We start from the raw sequence: 21,215 nt of genomic DNA, 5'->3' as shown, positions 1-21,215 counted from the left end.
GAGTGCATTGGGACTGCACTGTTAAGTCAAGTCCCCAGTGTATGCTTTTTTTTTTATCCTATCGATGTAGAAGATGTCTACTGCACAGCCACTGCAGAGGCAGCTAGCCTCCTCCAGAATGTTCCCTTTTAAGTTGCAACAAAACTGTGCCAACTGCCCTGAATAGGTAGACATCACAGCAAGCTCCCACTGCTTTGAAAAAGTACCCAGCCTCCCAATGCTGCGTTTACACTGCTACCTCGGACCGAAGCAGACTCAGGTCCAACTGGTGCGGAGATTCTTATCATTTTTCACGTAGCGTTTACACTGCGGTTGTGCCCTGAGCCGGCTTTGGTCCGAATGCACACGCAGACCAGACGTGTAAATACCATCTAAATTACAATACGTGCTCAGTGACGTCATAATGACCACTGAAGGGATGACGAGTTTCCCCAAACTATAATTGGTAGAGTGGTATTAGTGTTTTCTGACCCATTTGTTATGTGAAGGATGTCACCTTTAGTAAGATAAGTAAATTTGCTGTTTATTACTGTAATAATAGATCATTTTGTTTTCAAAAGAACTCTATTATGTTTCTTAATATTAACACACCTTGTGTGTGTGTATATATATATATATATTGTATATTATATTAAAAATTGTATGATACATAAGTCCTTTATTTTTTGTTAAAATAGGCTAAGCAGCCACAGGAATACCAGAGAAAAAACATTTACTGTATACAATTGCAGTTAACAAATTTTATTTTTTCAAATTAGCCTTGTTACAAATACTACTACTGCAAATGAATAATAATAATAATAATAATAATAATAATAATAATAATAATAATAATAATAATAATAATAATAAATAGCAACTAGAACTGCCAGGTAGTTTTACGGCTCCCAAGCCCGAGTATCAGTTTACTTCTCAATGTGCCAAGCTGAAAATCAGCAACTTTAACAGTTCAACAGAAGAAGATTTTGAAATTATTTTCTTCAAAAATGCTTCAGGCAGCCATCTTGTTTAATGCGAGATTCTTAAAAGTCAGTTGTATTGCTACAGATGATGCTTGTGATTTTTCAAGTTAGTGAAGTAAACCGTTTGTCAACTGAGGCAGTTTTAAATTTCAGACATAAACATACACCTGGTGGCCATCTTGTTTTATAAAACATAACCATTTTGACATATTTGTATTCCATTGTTACTGGGACAATAACTACTATGTTTGGAGTTTGTTGGTCAAACACTGTTCAAATAGCAGCAGTTTGCTGTTAAGGGCGCGTTTCAGTAAGATTTGTGGCAGCCATTTTGACATTAAAATTTATAGCAGAAACTTTCGCAACCTTGATGTGGGTTTGGATGCTGATGATTTATGCCAAGTTTCAGATCAATTGCTTTACCGGTTACAAGAAGAAGATTTCGAAAGGTTTGAAAAATGGGTCACGGTGCCAATTGATAGCATTTTTTTTTTTTTTAAATAATTCCCCCGATATACTCAAATATTACAATTTTGTTTCTTTGACTTCCATCGGCGTCTGCACCTGTTTACAAAGCAAACAAGTTACCGTCAAAAGTTTACATAACGCAGTATGGATATTTGGGGTATGTACACTTTTGACGACAACTTAATAATAAAACGTAGATATATACAAATACTCCCCTATATAAACAGATAATAAATTCAGGACGCTTCAGTATCAAGTCGTTATTCTTGTTTTCTGCAGCTTCTTCCTGTTTAGATTCCGTGGGGGAGGAGCCGAGTGGCACTCGCGTCATGCTTGAGCCGTGCTAAAGTCGGGTGAGTTTACACTGCCTTTCAGACGGACCTAAGCTGGCGCTGAGCCAAGTCTTTAGTTGGCCATTTTTAGGATAGCTGAGAGTAGGCCGTGTGCGTTTACGGCCTACTCTCAGCTAAGACCTGAGACGGCCCAAAGCTGTCCTGAAAACGGCTAGTGTAAACGCACCATTAGGAAGGTGCAGTATTGAATACTTGATCATATACCATTAGAGTTGCCACCATGAAGGTACCAAACAAGAAGGACATTTGAACTGAATCAGCAATGCTAAGGAGAGGATTTTGCAGTTAAAAAAAAAGTATTTATTTAATAATAATGTGTATAATTAAGTAATAACAAGAGAGTACATTGAATGTAAAGAGCCTGTTGTCACCAAGGACACGTCGCTTCCTCTGGTTTAACTATTTTCAGTATATGACCAGTGCTTTGCTCTTTCTTTAAAGTCATAGGAGGCTGTGTGGTCCAGTGGTTAAAGAAACAGTTTCGTAACCAGGCGTTCCCCGGTTCAAATCCCAGCTCAGCCACTGACTCATTGTGTAAACCTGAGCAAGTTACTTAATCTCCTTGTGCTCTGTCTTTTGGCTAAGATGTTGTTGTAAGTGACTGATGCATAATTCACACATCCTAGTCTCGTATCTTGCAAAGCGCTTTGTTATGGTGGTCCACTATGAAAGGCGCTATATAAAGATTCTTATTGTTATTATAAAGTCGTCTCCGCTTCCACCACGTGGTATGTACTGTACTGCACTATTCCGGTTTACCTATTTAAAGAAAACTTGTGCTTCACTTACTGACATTGTGTTGTACAGTAACTGTCAATGAAAAGCATTTGAAACACTGGGTTATTGAGATACAACCAGTTTTCTCTGCTTGTCTTTCTAAGTAAAGCACTGATATCATTATGGTGTTTGCTCAGAGCCTTGACACCTACTAAGCTATTGATGTGTACTTACCTATACTCCTAAACACTAGAATTACATTCTTTCAGAGTCACTGGGGCAGAAGTTCAAGGCATGAAGGTGGACGGAGCTCATGTCATGATCATAAAAAAAAAAATATTTAAACTTAATCTTTGGCTAATTGAGAATACGACAGACAATGCCAATGTGTGCTTGCAAATTATTACGGTCTTAGATTTAGCTTTAGTGGTGTGTTGGGGGTTTCAGTAAAATATATTAAACAGAGTCCTGTTCATCACTTCTGTTTGAAATTGTTAAGTGATATTCTATATTCATTACAGTAAAAGAACACAACAAAAAGTGCAATACACGCTATTTTTTTCTGAAAGGAAATCTTATATTACAAAACTAGTAACAAACAACTCAGATGCACCTTTAAGTCTTTATCCTATTTGTGATAAGTAATGTATGCTTATAGTTAAAAACAAGGTAAATTAATTTCAGTCACATCAACTTGCACATCTTGATGTTTCAACGTTTTTTGTTTAAACTACAGTATGGCACAATAAAAATTCCTTGTTTCTGTGGTGTTTTTTTTCTTCAGTTACTGCAGTTTACATCATAAATCTTTGGGTGAAAGAATGGATTCCACTCAATTAAAATCAGACTTGCTATGCAGCTGAACAAGTGAGTTTTTTGCAAGTCTATGGGTCTATTGAAGCCAATATTGACTTACCTTTAAGAGGGCACAGAAGGGTGTAAATATAAAGCACACATGTATTGTGTAGTTCTTTAAGTACAGTAGTTGGCTAGGGAGCCTTTTCTTTTACTCCCCTCAGATTTTTAAGTGAAGAAAAGGAATTCTGACCTTGCATTCTTACTTTGAATGGCCAAAGCATTGGGTTTTTTCAGGAGAGACACTAGCAGCAAATGGCGTCCATGCTGCGGTAGTCTTTTAATGGTTATTAACTCAGAGGACGCATTTCCAAGGAAAGTAGTGTTGTTGAAAGACTGAAAGAAAAAAAAAGTTAAAATGTGTTCATTGGAGAATGCATTACAGCTTTCTGATGTGCTGGATAATAAAGAAATAAACTGGCTCTTGTATTGTGCTGGACACACTTACTGCAGTCCTGTTTAAATCTTCAGGATGTGTTAGGGATGTTAATATTCTGTATCAGTTTGTTGAGGATTTTAACCCCAGTCACAACTGGTTCAGTAATTTGTATCCATTTTAATGCAAACAGCACCGTCAAATATGTTTCTACATGTTCAATTATAATTTCTGGCCTAATTTTAAAAAAGTATGCTTGGAATGAACAATTACAGTAGTCCATGGTGCCAGGTGTATTGTATTTTATTAGTCTACGTACATAGCTAGTTAATAATACTGTATATTCTTATGACACCATGTGGGAGCTGTTCATTTGTAATGTAGGTTTCAGGGCAGGTGCCTCTTGGGAGCGCCTAGTGTTTAGCAGGGCTCAGGCATCAGCAAATTAAGTTCTTGGGTCAGCCTTTTTCTACACTATTCCCAAGTTAACAGTTTACTGCTTTTAATGGTGTAATCTGTCCGGTTAGCAGTGTTCGCGCTGATTTTGCTACACTAGACACATGTTTGTGTAATTGCCTGTGTTTTTTTTTTTGTTTTTTTTCGAGCTAGGTGTTCAACATTATTATAATCCTCTGTTGCACCCTTGGCCACCTTAGACTTCCCCCCTCCCCCTTTCGAATCTGATCCAATATATTGTATTAGTAGTTTTTTGCCAGGGCACAATATGGTACAATAGTAATACTTTACATATTGATTTATTCTGCCATTTCTTTATGCCTGTCAGCTGTTACAGTATTATTGCCTATCTGCTCTTCCCAAACCCTGTGTTCTTGTCACCCCCACAATGTTGACCCAATGTGTTAAAATGTGTCACATTAGTAAAGAGCTCTCATCATAGGCGATGCATGTAAGAGGCTTGGGGAGGCTAAGCCCCCCCCCCCCCCCCCCCCCCCCCCCCCCAAAAAAAAAAAAAAATTGCCCAAACCCATACAAGAAATTGTTCTGACCACCACAAAAATGCTTTGTGTGAGAAGAAGATTTTTTTCCCCCTGCAAGCGCGCAAAGCAGCATATTTATCCTTTTCCTACTGCACAACCGCAAAACTTCTAGGGCAGCTGGGATATCAAAATCAACACTGTAGTACAGATACAGTATTTAGTTGGCATTTGAATGTCATTCGAGGAGACAATGCTTGGCTAGTTTATCGTCAATTCTTCCCGCCGATCTGAGCGCCCCGTACTGCTGCAGGAGACAGCCCATGAAACCTGAATCATTTTCGCTCATTCCCTTGCCTGGAACATCCTCTTTACACTTTCTACTTTTATTCGAATTGCCGTTATCTATACAAACACCTTGATCTGAATCTGATTTTACAGAACTTGTGGCAAAATATTTTCATAGCATAACAGTCTGTTTTCGTGACCACCGTTTTATGTGTTCGTCAATCTGACTATTTTTCAAACTCAACACAATGAATGAAACTTAGTATTCAGGCTCCCCACATGAACACTTGTGTGCCGCCTAGGGCCCTCATTATTAGTGTTAGTTTTAACCATCAACCCAATTTTCTTTTGACCTGGCGGGTGTTGACAACAGCAGGTTGATATTTATTTTATAAATTAATTCATTTAAATGAGAAAAGTTACTACAGTGTTGTTTTATGACCTCTCTGTATATGAACACTGTGGATGATTTCTCATTCAAAAAGAGACATATCAACAGTAAAGACAAATACAACTTTTGAATAAACTTTTCAACAATGCTTCATTAGCTTCCAGTGTAACAACCATGTTGTTTGCCTAAGCTGGAACTGAATCAATTACCAAACCATCTGACCCTTTTAATATAATTGTTTTCATGAATGATTAGACTTATACAAATTGTAATATAGATAATAAATGGGATTTTCTTCCGTGCTGGTTCATGTTTATTAGCAAAAATGAAAGGCCTGATCTTTGTTCATGGTTTATGGTCTTACCTGAATTATTATTTTTGTTTTTTTTTATCTGATCATCACTTGGCACTGTTACCCAAACCTAGATTACATTCAGAGATCACAGAATGCACCCATAGGATAGCTTAGATATTAACACTTAACCAGGCATTAAAATAAATAAGACATGAGAGAAGCCCAGAATGAATGTAATCATAATCATCTTGTCCATCAGCAGGTGACAATAGGGCTGGAATAGGAGCTGCTAATCATAATGACCAGGGTACTTACTTTTTGTGATGTCCTAGGATAAAAAAAGGAACATGCATGTAATTAATAAGATATGTTTTTTGCGTCAGACTTGCCTATACGACTCTCAATTGAATATGAAAATATGTTGTCCTTGATTGTAGGAAGCCTTTGCCTTGCAGATATCCGTGAGTCTGACAGACACACTCCCACCCACACCAAACCTGCTTGTTTGACTTTCACAGAGATGCTTCTTCATAAAAGGTGATGTACTACATTATAAGAACCCAGATGTTATTCCTAGTTTCACCACCATAAATACAAAAATAAAGATGGCATGAATATACAAAATGAAGGGACCAATTTTTTTCTTTTTGGTAAACGCTGTGGATGCCATAAAGCAGGTTGGGTTATATCCACACAAGTTGTCAACAGCTGAAATGGAAGGTGGCCATTTTGAACATTTGTTGTGACTGCCCTATCAGACATTTTCAACGTGATGACTTTTTTGTTGTTTATATTTTGTGTTTCATCTTTAATCGCATGATATGCACACGTGGGCACCAAAGTGTTTGCTCCATGACTTGTACTAGTGTGGGACATGTGTACACATATTTGTTAAGCAAATTAAGATTAACCCCTATAATACCTTCAACCTTTATGTAGGCACAATTAATCTAATTAATTTTTAGCTAAACACAATCATGCTAGTTAAAGGTACAGTAAAGACTCTAATAAACCCAATAAAGTCATTATATTATTTATCTTATTCCAGCAGTATGCAAGTCATGATTTACTCACTGATGAGAGAAATTGCATAGCCCTTCTTGTGAATGATGTGCAATAATTTGTCTCAATTCAATATACATCTCTGAATGCCATTTATACTAATTGTTTCCATCATTTAAATGACTCCATGCGGCTTCCCATCTGTTTTAGGACACCTTTAGTTTAAAAGAAGAAGAAAAAACAGTACAACATTCTTTTAAGTATCGTACTTTGAAAACATCACTTAAATGTAATTCAGTGTTTTATATGATAATTATTCCGAATTAAGCATAATAAACCAAGCATACTTCACTGTGCATTTCAATAAACCAAATACATGTCACATCTGGGTCTGACAGATTTATACTTCAAAAGCATAGTGTTGCAAAAAATCTTATTATCGTGGAGGTGGGCTTATAGCTTCTGAATATATGCATAACATAAAACTGAAACGCAGTTGGGATTCAAGGAAACACATGTACATGGATTAGGGAGTGGTTAACATGTAGAAAACAGAAAGTACTGATTAGAGGAAAAACCTCAGAATGGAGTGTGGTAACCAGCGGTGTACCACAGGGATCAGTATTAGGTCCTCTGCTATTCCTAATCTACATTAATGATTTAGATTCTGGTATAGTAAGCAAACTTGTTAAATTTGCAGACGACACAAAAATAGGAGGAGTGGCAAACACTGTTGCAGCAGCAAAGGTCATTCAAAATGATCTAGACAAGATTCAGAACTGGGCAGATACATGGCAAATGACATTTAATAGAGAAAAGTGTAAGGTACTGCACGCAGGAAATAAAAATGTACATTATAAATATCATATGGGAGATATTGAAATTGGAGAAGGAATCTATGAAAAAGACCTAGGAGTTTTTGTTGACTCAGAAATGTCTTCATCTAGGCAATGTGGGGAAGCTATAAAAAAGGCTAACAAGATGCTCGGATACATTGTGAAAAGTGTTGAATTTAAATCAAGGGAAGTAATGTTAAAACTGTACAATGCACTAGTAAGACCTCATCTTGAATATTGTGTGCAGTTCTGGTCACCTCGCTATAAAAAAGATATTGCTGCTCTAGAAAGAGTGCAAAGAAGAGCAACCAGAATTATTCCGGGCTTAAAAGGCATGTCATATGCAGACAGGCTAAAAGAATTGAATCTGTTCAGTCTTGAACAAAGAAGACTACGTGGCGACCTAATTCAAGCATTCAAAATTCTAAAAGGTATTGACAGTGTCGACCCAAGGGACTTTTTCAGCCTGAAAAAAGAAACAAGGACCAGGGGTCACAAATGGAGTTTAGAAAAAGGGGCATTCAGAACAGAAAATAGGAGACACTTTTTTACACAGAGAATTGTGAGGGTCTGGAATCAACTCCCCAGTAATGTTGTTGAAGCTGACACCCTGGGATCCTTCAAGAAGCTGCTTGATGAGATTTTGGGATCAATAAGCTACTAACAACCAAACGAGCAAGATGGGCCGAATGGCCTCCTCTCGTTTGTAAACTTTCTTATGTTCTTATGTTCTAACAACATCAAATGATCTAATTAACTATTTCCATACAATGTAACAAAGTAACTGTTCCATCCATGCTATAATGTCACTGACATGTCATGAAAACACTTATAATCAAAATAGATTTTGAAGGTACAGTAATGTAATATATTATTATCTTCCAATTTCAGAGCAACTCTGTATTTTACCTTTTGATCTAAAAAAAACCCAGAATAACTGATGTACAGAATATGCCTCTAATTTGAAAACCATGTTTATTTGATCGCATCTACGTCTCAAGGATAAAAACATTAAGAAAATTTACCAGTCAGTTTTCAATAATTTCAGTTTAATCCCTAAACCCTTTGGGCTTTATTTAAACTGAAATTACACAGATATACCAAAGTATATCACTGAGCAGTGTGCCTGCTTTAATTTGTTGATCTCATATCTAATTCATTGTTCTTCTTGTTGCATACTCAATTAAACTTCAATGTAATAATGAAAATAAACACACAGTATTCCCATAAAGAGGAAAGAATACTAGGATCATCCTTTGTAATAGAGGTATACATGCATTACTACTAAAAAGGCAGTTGATAATTTCAACTTAATATATTCAAATGTACTTTTAATTACGTTGCAGAACTGACATTAAATTAGTGTGTTTTTTGTTTTGTTTTTTTTTCGTTTGGGGGCCCCTATAGGAAAAAACAAGTAACTACAGCTTTCATGGTTAATAACTGGCAGAATGGCCATTTAAAATTACCTCTGAGCGACACAGCATCACCAGAGGGCATCGGTTCTAACAAGAGGTGACAGCATCAAAGTAGTTCAGGCAGCCTTTACAACAGTGCCTAAAAAAACACGCAGGTGGGGATTGTTTGCTTTTGTCTTCAGGCTTAAATCTAGTCACAGCCAGCTGCAGGTAAAGCTTCTGCAAATTATGGCCCAGGGGTATACTATTTCTGATTCGTGTTCAATGCTGTTTGAAGCTGCCTGACTGGAATTTATAAAATTCCCAGTATCGCAGGAGGGGTTCCTCCCCACCCCCCATTAACTCGTTGATACTATCTGCATTTTGAAATCACAACCATGAAAAATATATTGTGACAAGACTGTTAGAATTGACACTGTACATTGCATTGTGTCAACATAGGCAGAGGAGTCCTGTACAGTACACGTCTGGTTACTGCAGTGCAATACTGCTGATATATTTTGTCTACAGAGACTTGATATTGTGTGCTGTATAAGTACACTTTAAACCAATGTATCTGTTCCTTTTTTTAAACATCTAGGTTTGAAATTATTTAATTGACTGTTACTCAATATTTTTTGAGTCTGATATGTTACCTGATATGTTACCTAAAATCTAGATGTTCAATTAATTTGTTTTAGATTTTTTGTTTGTTTTTTTACATACTGTCTTGCATTGTGTGAGGGCTATTATGGTTTGTACCTAATATGCTGCTATTTAGTTCTGGACATTGATAGTTATATTACAGGATGAATATTACAAATCGGTCGACAAGAAAATGGTCTTTTTTTCTGTGTGTGCTGTTGCTTCCTGTAATTTAAAGTGTCCTGAAATGAGTTAATCTTTTCAGGAATAAATAATAAAATTAGAATTACATTTTTAGTTTTTAATCCTATTAAAATCAATCACTTAATTTACATGTAAATGAAAATGCAGGAATTTTTCATAGTTTGCTTCGCGACTACTCTTCTTACAACAAGTGAAAAGCAAACTAACAACATTAGCGTGAATTACTTAAAAAGTTGATGATGTTTGCAACTGACAGCTATGCAGGAGGAATAAGATGAACATTGATCATTTGTAGATTTGTAGCATTGTGTGATCTGCCTACTTGGCATGCTCTGCAGCTCTCCCTTCACTGCTGTAGGTTCTGCTGGCTATAGCTTGTGGCGGTCCCAGCAGAATAAGCTCTTTCCACTAACAAAATGCAAAATACAAAATTAATAAAAACACCCTTTGAAACTGACAAATATGCCTCAGGCAAACTATCTTCCCATTGGCTGATTAAAATTGAATCAGGTTTTTGTTTTTCAGAGCCATGCTCATCTTTTCAGTAACGTGATACGTAGACGTCATGTGCACAAAGTTTATAACAAACGAAAATTACATTTTTAATGAGGCCTGACAGTTCATGGGCTCTGCCCTTCTAGAGTGCATTTCGTAGCTGTAATAAACTGATTTTGCATCTTTCAAAACCATGTTTCTCGCCTGTTTGGAACACATGTACAGTAGGTAATATATTATGTTCTTTAATGTGTCTTTCATAAAGTAAAACCCAATGTGAAAATGGAAATATGACATTAAACTAAGTTTAAATCAATACCAGAACTCCTTTAGCACACCCTTACATTGTGACCAGATCTTGACAAGAGAAGAAGAGAAAAAGAACATCCAGGCCTGAAATGTCAGGATCATTGCTAAATCTTGTCACTGGAGGCAAGTCTAACCTCTATAATCTAGCCATCGGGTTTCGATTCACATTTTCATTGATTTTATAATTTGAAATACATTAGCTTGGAAAAGAAGGGAATAAAATGTAATCCATCCCATGTTCAATCAAAAAAACAACAACAAAGCCTTAAACTTTGACAAAACCTCAATTTGAAGAAAAAATAAGATTTGCACCTGAACCATTCGGGCAATTTTAATAATAATAATAATAAATACAATTCTGTCCAAATGTATTTACTGTATGCTACCATACTATAGAAACCATGGAAATGCTAGCTGTTTCGGTTATCAAGAAAGGTTAAGCCAACCTTTAACTTGGGTATTACATGATTAAGGTAAATGTTTATTTTAAAGGTGATGTGGAGAGGTATGCAACAGATCATGGCAAGTGTTGCAATGCTGATCATGTTTTTAAATGTATTTTCTATACAGGCACCTATTATTTAGACTCATCATCCTATTCACACAAGGGTTGTCTCAAAAGCTCTGTGGAACATTCTTCCTGCCCAGCAGTCACAGAAGCATAGGGGGTAAGCTGATTTCTCTTTCCTAATTCAAGTTTCAAACTCGTACAATACTGTACTACCTGTTGGCAATGTGGTTTATGTGTTCTACATAGCAGTGTATTTCACTGGGTTCAGATATGTCAAAAAATGCTAGTTAATTGCAGGTTCAATGAGCCTCCATCAGCCAGACCAGAATGCATAAAAAGGGATCAGTAATAGATATTTGGTGGATAGCATCATTGCAGGTATATTATTTCTTAAGTCCAAGCACACAATCAAAAAAGAACCAACAGTAACCCAAAGAAAAAAATATTGTAACCTAAATGTTTCCCCAGTACTCTGAAGTATTTCTATAGTATTGCAGTCATGAGAGTCCTCACTGCTTCAGCTGCTAAACAGGACACAAACCATGCACAGTTTGTTCGAATGCTTACAGGTAAAGTCTTCATTGAACAGAATCTCTTTAGACATTTAGAAGTCTCTACTTTTCAGATAAGTTTCTCAATTCTTAATTGAGCTCTTGAAAGTTAAAGCTTTCAGTAGCAGTGTAGCCTGGGACAAGAATTATTTCAAGTTCCAGGGTTATAAAAATTAATAGGCAATATATTATGCATATCATTCTTTAAATACCACATAAAATATATTTTTTTGTGACTGATCACATATGCTTTTAAGTAGTATACATTAAATAATAATTGCCATTAAAAATGATAGCAGGAACATCTTTAGTTTTGTCAATCACATTCTCACAAACCTTTTGTGGCATTTTCTTTTTTCGTATCACTTAGAGTTGGAGGAAAATCATTTCATCTGAGGAATCAGTATTTTTAGAGGTATTACGACTTTAACTTAAAATAGTGATAGAAATAGTGTACTTTTCAGCTTAGAACAAGACTGTGTACTGTCGCTATCGTGGTCTTTAGAGATTTAAAACAAACCGTCCGCTGTAATTACTTTAAAAGATTTAGAACTAGCATTATGAGATTAATTAATTAATTACAAATATGTTTATTATTTAACGAAAACAAATGTGAAAGTTTTTATTAAATACAGTTAGTCATTTAGATGTACAAAAAGTACTCTACAGTATTTGATGAGAGGTGGGTTTTACAAAGAAACCATTTCCAATAACTGTCAAAGTCTCTCCTTTGGTTTTATTTTAAATACCGTAGATGCCTGATTTAATTCTGCATGTCTTTGTGAGTTACATTTGGGAACAATGTATAAAAAGACATTGATTGAATTGAACACATTATTAACAAAACAGGCTAGAACATGGTATGGCATAACAAACTCCAATGACAAGCACAGAGAATAAGAAATTACAGCCAGGGTTAGAGGCTCTGTGTTTTCTCTGATTGTCTGCTTTTCTATTGGCTAAGCCTTCCAAAATGTCTGTTAAACCATGTTAATATTTAAGACCAGAAGTTAAACTTGAAAGCCGTATATATTATATATATATATATATATATATATATATATATATATATATATATATATATATATATATATATGAGATATTTACCAAACCAAAAGTGAACACTGTCACTGCCATTACTAAAACCATGGAACAATTCCACAATCAGAAAGACACACACTGTGTCATATACTATACACCTTATTTAAAATACTGTACTTTTTTTTTTTAAAAGGAGGTTCTGAAGGCTGCCGATCAATACCTAAAATACAGAGCTACAAAAATAAAAATAAATGAAAACACTGAATTGTTTTTTTTTTTTTTTTTTTTGTAGTTGGTATCTGTTTATGAGGACCACAGAGAAAATTAATACTGTTAAGATAAAGATAATAATCATTATCTTTCTGTAGTCTGGGTTGTTCACCCTTTCTGTTCTGTATAATAAAGTATGGAATAGATCAAATTGAACTGAAACCAACTAACAACCTACACACAATGCGTCCAGTATGTTAAGCCACCTGGGTCCCTGTGTGTAATACAGCAAGGAGCAAAGTTACTTTCAGGAGGTCTAATCTAAATGTATTTTCACTCGGGTGAGGTTGCTGGTGTCAGATTTTCGATCATTAGGAAACTAAATCAAAACATTTTTGACAAAGTGATGAGTCAACTGGTGTTAATCAAAGGTGTTTTTTTAATGCGGTTGAATGCATGCAGCATTTAATTTTTAGTTGTTTTTCTTTTAACTGCATTCTAACCCTCCTCCTCCCTTGCTCAGCAGCGTATATTTGCATTATGTTTGTAGAGTTTGATGTTTTTTTTGTTTTATTTATATAAAGGTGACTGAATGTGTTGGTTTGTATCCTTATTATATTTCATATGCCAAGCATGTGGCAAATACACAAAAACTGATGTAATTAAAATTCATTCAGGCCCAGCAGGAGGTATTAATTGTTTATGCAATCAAATTAATTAGGGTTTTTTTTTTTTTTTTTGCCTTTCAACCCATTGTCAAGAAGACAAAAGCAGTAGTGTAATTTCAAAAGGAAAGACACTTCTCCGCTTGTAAAACAAACCTTTTCTTTTGTAGAACAAAGAAATAATAAATGAAATTATACCATTAATGGCATGATTACTAAAAGAGGACTTCACTTCATGCAGCATTAGTACTGCATTAATTTTGCAATCTCGGCCACATTCGAGTTCATATAATGAGGACTTAATTATTGACAGCAGGTTAATTTTTAACAAAGTCACATTGGATTTTCTTTATACAAATCAGATAGAAAAGCATTAAAAAAATACTTTGGACACATATGACCCAAAAGGTCCTGCATCATTTTCAAACCACCCACCTAAATACATTTTCAATCCGATTCAGAAAGCATAGGTACATAATGGGAGATGTCTTGCTTCTATCAAACCGCACAGTGAGGTACGGCTGCTGTTTTGTGAAAATGCTCCCCAGAAGTGCGCACAGTTCTTTCTTAATCATGCACTTAAGCTAAATAATACATTGAATATGTCATGACCAGAACGACACTCTTGATAGAATGTGATTTAACCCTCCCTTTTACTCAGAAGATAATACTTTCTTTTATATCTTGGGACTACTTGTCATTTATAATTTCTGAACCAGAGGAATATAATGGATTTACAATGAAACTGTGAAGCTCTGTGAAGTTGATCAGGAATGCATTGCTGTTGCACTGTCATACAAACTACTGTATTGAAGGTATTGAGCTGTCATGTTAGGGTAAGCCTTGGCAGGGCTTGATGATTTCTGGTGGTAGGAGAATCTTGCTGATTTAATGTAAAATATGTTATTTATTTATGCTGAACTAAGTGTCTGTGAGGTCTAATGCAGAGCCCTGGTTACATTCAGAGGCTGCTGTCTGAAGGAGAGCGCTTTAACCACCAAGGAGTCTGCAGTGAAGAGGAACCTGTTGCTCTGCCTTCGACCTGCCACCAGTGGGTTACTTGCTTGTAACTTGCTAAAAAGTATATGACAGCACTTTAGGAGAACAGACCCCCGAGAACTAATATGAAATTCCCAAACAAAGTCAGATAACAAGATTTAAAAAAAAAAAAAAAAAAAAAAAAAAAGGGAAATGACATTGTTCATATGGTACTACAGTATATGATTTTGTGTTTGTATTCCTATCCTTCTTTGACAAAACAATAGGAGTCAAAAGGTTTATGAAAGATTAAATATATGATACATATATGATTCAGCCCTGAAGTTATGTAGATTTGAAAGCACATGGCTGGTAACATAAAGTATACTGCTTTAATGGGGGGGGGGGGGGGGGGGGGGGGGGGGGGGGGGGGGGGGGGGGGGGGGGGGGGGGGGGGGGGGGGGGGGGCCTCAGTGTGACCAAAGTTTTGATAGGCATGAGGTTATCAAAACTGCTATATCTGCACTGTGGCTGAAGGAAGGCTATCAGACTTCAGAGCTATTGATCATTACATCAGCTTCAAAAAATAAATAAAAAGAGCTTTCCAGATTTAAAATCAATTTCTACATGATTTCTTACATGGAAACAAAGATTCAAATTAGTGTAATAACGCATAACGCGCTTAAATATTTCTCCAAGACTACTGTATAAATGAAAGTGTTTAAAATGCATGAAGCTTAGTATCTCATGTTTCATCTAGGTTTTAGCTTAAATTCCATGAAGTAATCTAGAGTTAGTGCATTGGGTCAGGTTTGTTGTCTTACCCTGACCAAAGGGAATGCAAACCACTTGGTCTGGGAGTTCTATAAATGTCTGATGAATAGGCTCAGGGGACCAAGTCTCATTCCTAATGAATTGGAAATGCTAGACTCCTAATTAATGCCATTGTAAGGCTTGCTTACAGGACACATTACTAGACAATGTATCTGTCTCAACATCCGTTTGTGCACTTGCCAAAAAAAAAAACACAAAAAAACACAGAACTATTGAATATGTATGGCATAAGATTTACTGTAGTTAATATAATGTAGCTGTATGTACTGAAATAAAATAAGTTGTCTTAGCCTACATGTGTATGTTTGGACAAATATAATTCAATTTCTTCTTTCTTTTTTCCTTTTGGGCCACCCAGTAATTCTAGTACATAAAGTAGTTTACAGTGGAAATACAGGTACCAATACTTTGCTAGGGCTGTGGTTGAATACAGCATTAACATAAATGCTTTTTGGCAACTTACCTACAGACATAGATCATAGACATTACAATTACTGAAAACAAACCAAATGTATAGTGTTTAATTCATTTAGTATCAAATGTTTCTGCTGCTGAGGAAATGAAATACCACCAAGATTTACAGTTCTGCCTGGGACCACATGGAACAGTGTTTGTTTTAAAGTAATCAAGTCTTCCATTAATATTCTGAATGTAAACTTAACCAACCTCCTCTCAGGTCAGATGTGTCTCTTTTAACAAATTAGATGAGGTTACTCACCTACAATTGTAGAAGTAACCTCTCTGGTTTCAAAATCTACTTTTAGACAGTGGCAGATATCAAGGGTGAATGGTGTGTTGTAGATGCTATATTTACAAAGAAGCTTTGTGAACTGTTACGTGATGTAGTGTAAGTCTGCCATTGTAATCCAATAGAATTACAGGGTAAGAATGTTACAAGGTGGATAAGCAGAGCTAATGGGTAGAGCATAGATAACTTTGGAAAAGATATTTAATGCAATATTCAAGTAGTGAATGTTTTAGCTTTTTGCATTTATGGTGAAGAAAACAGACCGTGCACAGTAGATAGTTGAAAAGATATGTGTGTTAAAGGCTATGGTGCTGAAGCTTCCGTCTTCAGCAAGTAGAATAAGGTGAAGAAAGCAGCCTTGCAAGATCCAGATGCAGGATATATATATATAATATATAATATATAGTATATATATAATACTACCGAGTATATATATATATATTATATATATATATATATATATATATATATCATTGATAGAGCGCATAGTGGTGATACATAAGTTTACAAAAAAACTTCAAACTACTAAAAATAATGCCATGTTTGTTTCCTTAATATTATGCTTTGTTTGTTTTCAACCTGGCCTGATATCCATGCATAGCCACAATGTTTCTACAATGTAGCCATGTTTCCACAAAGCCCATATTTTGCCATTTTTATAAGACATTTAATCATTGTGATTATCACAACTGAGTGGTACAATAGCTGATAAAACTAATGCCTGTTTTTGTGCTTCGTCCTTTCTGTGATGTTAAATAGGAACCTGTGGATGTGCTTTTAAGTGCTAGAGTGCACCAAAGAAAGAGATGTTTTCAGCTAACATCAAGCTGCTAATGATTTTAATGAGAGTGCCTTCTGGATTCATATTTTTTTCATAGAATACATCACGCTAAAACAAAATCAATGAGCAACATTAATTAGGGTCTTTTTAGACGCCTTCTGTGGTGTTTTTTTGTTGAGCAGTGCCAGATGAAGAACGCTGTGCTTTATTTAAACGAAGTTATTTGACATTTAGATGTAAGAGAAAAAAAGGAAGAAAAATACTAACAAACACAGGAACAATTTTTGACAGTTCTTTGTCATGCCAGAGAGAAGAAAGGGGCTGACTGTGAGATGCTACTTTGAAGCCCTGGAAATTTGTAATGAAAAATTTAAGATACAAGAGAGAGAAAAAAGATGATCTATTCATTTGGCTGTGCATACATTAGCACTTGTAATTCAAAGGTTTGCTATGTGTTTTTGTAATTTTGACTCTAATAAATATCTCAGAGAATTGCTTTGATATTCCAAGATTGTCTCTGTAGCTTGCATCCATTAAGAAAAAAGGGAAAAATAATCATCAGCCTCCTGGCTCTAATGAGAAGGTCACTGCACTCTAATTATCACAGGCAGTTAAGCTGGAACATTTCAAAGGCTCCCCTGAATACCCTGTCTGTAGACAATACAGTTTATGTAGTTCCCTTTACCTGTCTACCAGTTTGCAATAGAAAAATATACTTTTCTTTTCCACGTCTTTCCTTTCTTCAAGTTTTCTGTATTACTGTACACTGCGAAATTGGCCGAACTACTAATTTACATATGGTGATCACGTGCAAATATAAAACGATATCTGTTGGATAAAGATAATTTCTAAAATGTATGTTCTTTTTTTTTTACCTGTAAGTTTAGTTACCTAAATACAAATACAACAGTTATACTTGTTTAAATAGAATCTTAAAGTTTCTGTCTCTTTTCAAAGGTGTTTAGCAGTTCAGCTACTGGCTCAAATCTATATTTTGCTTTTTTTTTTTTTTTTTTTTTTTTATATAGAAAGTTGGTATTTTTAAAGATTTAGGCCTTGAAAAAATATTCCTGACTAGGAATATAGAGAGCAGGAAGTTTGTGTATTCAAGGAGTTAACCCAAAGAATATGTTTGTATAATGACAATTTGTGTGAGAGATTTTAATGATCTGCTAAAGGGCAGCATGTGGAGATCGTCGGTTCAAATCCAAGTTGTGCCACTGCTGACTCGGGACGGGCACAATTGGCCAAGGGGTTAGGTCAGCTGGGTAGTCCTTGGCTCACCACACACCATCGAGCCCTGTGGCTGGCCGGGTGCTTTCGGAGGATGTGAGCGCGAGTGCTCATCTCTTATTGCATTAATTCTGTGACAACCTGCAAGTCAAATTTTCCTGAGGAACAGTGCGTACAATGTGCTTTCCGTCAAGGAGTTTCTGTCAATGCTGGAAAAGTTTAATTACTGTAATAACAAGAACACAACGAGGAAGTGTATTTGTAATTTTTTATTGAATCTTCCTTCTCTTAATATAACCTGAGATGTATTTATGTTGGGAGAAAAAAATACAGACCCTTTTTTTGTCATGAAACATTTTACAAGAGAACATAAATATTACGTTTAATGTTGTTGACCATTAATAGGATGCTGGAAACTACATGCTTCTTTTGGTTCTTAATGTAGGCAAGCAAGTGCCATACAAAGACAGGGGATTTCATTACAGATAGGTGAAGCTATTACTGATGTAAATGATAATAGAAATTGCATACCCAGTTTTGTGTTTAAGTTGATTCATATTAGCAAGTGATAAATGTGTCATGTAAAATGTTGTGTATATGTAAAAAAAAAAAAAAAAAAAAAAATATATATATATATATATATATATATATATATATATATATATATATATATATATATATATATATATATCTCTTAAAACCTCTTTGACTGCAAATGTAAAGTTTGGGCCTGGATACCCAAATTATACAGATTTTTCATTCTAGTAATTTCACCAATTCACAAATTGTTTACAGGCCATTGACCAGCCTTGTATTAATGCAATGCAGTTAAAGATACATTTCACACTTTTCCCTTTTCTGAGAAATGTTTCATGTCGTTTGTAAATTAAAAAGGACTTGTTACATTTATTTAAAATAATTAAATGTGTGAAAACTGTCTGAACCCTTTGTGCAATGATGCTGAGAAACAAATGATCATTTATTTATAAGGAGGAAACAGGATTAAAAAAAATAGCACACACAATGTTTCATTATTAATGGCATTCTTTAGGCGGTTTTAATTTATATATTCCCATTTTTAATTTTTTTTTAATATAACGAAGTGGGTTAAAATGAAAGGAAAATAAGTGCTTGAAACAAACACATAAAACCTACAACTTTACACTTGTAGAATGTGGGTTAATTTTATACCATAAAAGTTACAAGATTTAACTTGCTTGGGTACTATACCCATATAGTGACTTGAGTGTTGCTTTACTATGGGTTTTGAACTGAAGTCACTGTATGGGTATAGTACCCAGGACTGGTTAAGGAAACAGAGCTGTAGTTGAATTGGCTGGCACTTCCATTTGCACAGTACTGGAATATGAAGACTCCACTTTTTTAGTTACTACCCATAATCAGTCCTGGTAGGAAGCTGCAACTGTTCTTTGAGTGTGTAGTGTTAGCTGGTCTCAGTTAAACCCTCAATGGATAGTAGTCAGCGTTATAAAACCACTACACATTTTGTCACTATTGGCACTGGGAGTGGCCTGTTATTGGATGGGAAGGTAGACTGATTTGCCCCTAGAGGATGGTCCCTCCCAGACCCTGGCACGCTTGTGAGCCAATTTGTAAAAGCTCAATGAAGGATTTTAGTCAGTGGCTTACCATGCAAAGGCACTGTAAATGGATATGAGTTATAGGTCAGTAATTGCAGTTGTACTAGACTGTATAAACAATTACCTGAGGTCAGGGTTTACAGTCATGAGTGACAGAGACAAGGTCGGAGAGTTACTGCTTTTAGCCACTGTTAAATAAAAACATGTAGATTGCATCTTCTGTGTTGTCTATAACCCTGTTGAAGTAGTTGTTACACTAAAGCAGCATGATGTTTTTAATGTAGTATTGTAGTATCCATTCACTGTAATCCTTTAACAAATGAACCACAATATGAATGTGTCTTAAGGAAGACCGGTTTCGTGGAATTATGTTCTGTTTTAAAATAACACCAATTTGAATAAATCAATTGAATAATCTGCAACATGTTATTATTTATTTATTGTAATCATTTATTTATTATGACGAATCCTTCCTTCAAAAAATGCTCCAGATAAAATGTGTTTATGATGCTTCCATAGACACTCTGTAAACTGACATGTATGTATTTTGGATATTGAATTCTTGCCAATATACAACCTCTCAGTTCCCCACTGTCTTTTCTAACACAAGTTATCTTGAAAGTGTGTTTCCAGTTGATTTTGGTTAACAGAAATGGGCTCTGAAGGATATTGTTAAATAACATCTTGTGACAAGCACTGAAAGAGCTACATGTTCATCCCTTGTAAAGTAGTCCTGCTTTTGCTTCACTTCCTCTTCTACCTTATCAGTTGACTCTGTCTTGCTCAGAGGATCTCAAACTGATCAGTGTACAAGAGGGATTGAAAATGGCATTGGTCTTAAACCTGAGACCTTTCTCTAACCTCATTTAATTATTATAGCTTTTAGCAATTGCATGGTAACTAGTTATGATTAGAGTAGGGGGAGGGGAATCTGGTTCCTTTATTTCAGTGACTTCTGTGCTTCTGATTTCTCAGGGGCTGTTACTGATGCGTTTACTCAGATGGAATAGCCACAGCGACTGTCGGTTTCTAACCCAATGAGCCTATTATCACGAGGTCTTGTGAATGTTATGCATTTTGAAATGGTACATAAAAGAATGATCAGAGAAAGCTTTCAGATGGAATCAGCTGTGAAGACTTGCTGTTTGCTGAACAAACCGGAAATGAACCAGTAAAAGTTCACCTGTTGAGTCATTTTGGTACAGATAAAACCTCACTTGCACGACATCACAGACATTACCAGCTCAATTTAATATTATTGTGTTTGCAGCATGCAAACATTGAGTACAAAAACACAACACCAAAAACTACTATAGTTATGTTATAAGGCAACATTTTGCTGGTTTTCTTGTAAATACATTCAGGTTGATCCACAGAAATTCAATAACATTGTGATGTTCTGGGGTGTTCTTTGTTCATTGTGTCCTTGGGAATATGATAACATGTCATTAGAGTCTGACAGAGATCTACGGTAATTTTATTGAGAAATTCTGTTTTTTTTAAAGAAATAAACTTGTAGGGTTGAATTCATCTC

The 21,215-nt window shown here is 35.5% G+C and overlaps 1 long non-coding RNA gene across 3 annotated transcripts in view; it reads left to right on the top strand.

The window, feature by feature from the left end:
• The window catches only part of LOC121295067, a 131,724-nt gene that overhangs the window by 24,104 nt on the left and 86,405 nt on the right, over positions 1–21,215 (top strand). Inside the window, exons 3-4 of one of the 3 annotated variants that reach the window (XR_005946846.1) lie at positions 6,078–6,177; positions 11,099–11,196. This is a non-coding gene — a long non-coding RNA (uncharacterized LOC121295067). The remainder of the gene's footprint in view (positions 1–6,077; positions 6,178–11,098; positions 11,197–21,215) is intronic. The other 2 variants (XR_005946848.1, XR_005946847.1) reach the window with 2 other exon arrangements.

This window comes from Polyodon spathula, chromosome 19 (genome assembly GCF_017654505.1).
Source record: "Polyodon spathula isolate WHYD16114869_AA chromosome 19, ASM1765450v1, whole genome shotgun sequence".
Lineage (NCBI taxonomy): Eukaryota > Metazoa > Chordata > Actinopteri > Acipenseriformes > Polyodontidae > Polyodon > Polyodon spathula.
The sequence above is the reverse complement of the archived record's forward strand: the minus strand, read 5'-3'. Positions and strand labels throughout refer to the sequence as shown.